A 977-nucleotide genomic window follows, 5' to 3' on the forward strand; every position below is an offset into this window, starting at 1 on the left:
ACATATGTATATATATGTATGAGGCATCGAGTACATGGCTTGCTCGATGCGATTGACTCGGAATCTACAGATTTGGGTTCTCAATTCCACCTGCGCCCACCTACGCGATTTTTTTGCGTTTAAGAAACTGAAAATGATTCTATCCGGTGATTAAGAGACTTTTAGGACTATGGAATACAAAAAAACTTAAAACAGTAAAACACAAGCAGTATGTAAATTGATCATTCACAGAGTATAAAGGTCATAACGTAAGCAATAATCAATCCAACATGTTAATTTTCTTACTGCTTTAAGTTTTTTTGTGTTCCATGGTCTTTTGTGTGTGCCATAGTCCTCAATCATCAGCGTTTGGATCTGGCGTTAAACTGTAAATCCCGTATATTAGTGGATATCCTAAAAAGAATTTTTTCGGAATTTTTCATATAATTTTTCAGAATTTTTATATAATTTTTCAGAATTTCTATATAATTTTATAACTTTCTCACATTTTTTATACGAATTGAAACATTTCTCAGAAAATCTACATCTTTTCTCAGAATTTTTCATATATGTTAATCATGAAATATTGTAAGATTTTTAAGATCTTTTGTAAGTATAATTTCTGATGAAAATGTTATAAAATCTAAAATATTTTAAAATATATTTTGTTTAATTATAGGATAAGAAATTTCAAAATATTTCAGAATTCACTTATATGAAAAATTCTGAGAGAAGACGTAAACTTTTCGAATATTTCTGAGTATTTTTGAATAATGTTCCAATTCATATAAAAAATTATGAGAAAAATTTTCACTAGAGTATCTCCCAGGCTGGGGGTTGGATATTAGGCTAACAATTTAATTCTATTATAGAAAAAATCCACTGTTACAAAAACCTCAGAAGTAGGTTTTATCCCGACTTTGGGATGTTGCGCTATCGAATGAACAATATAATACAAGTATATTACACATATATATGTAATATAATATAATATATGT

Source organism: Atta colombica, unplaced genomic scaffold, assembly GCF_001594045.1.
Source record: "Atta colombica isolate Treedump-2 unplaced genomic scaffold, Acol1.0 scaffold135, whole genome shotgun sequence".
NCBI classification, from domain to species: Eukaryota; Metazoa; Arthropoda; class Insecta; order Hymenoptera; family Formicidae; genus Atta; species Atta colombica.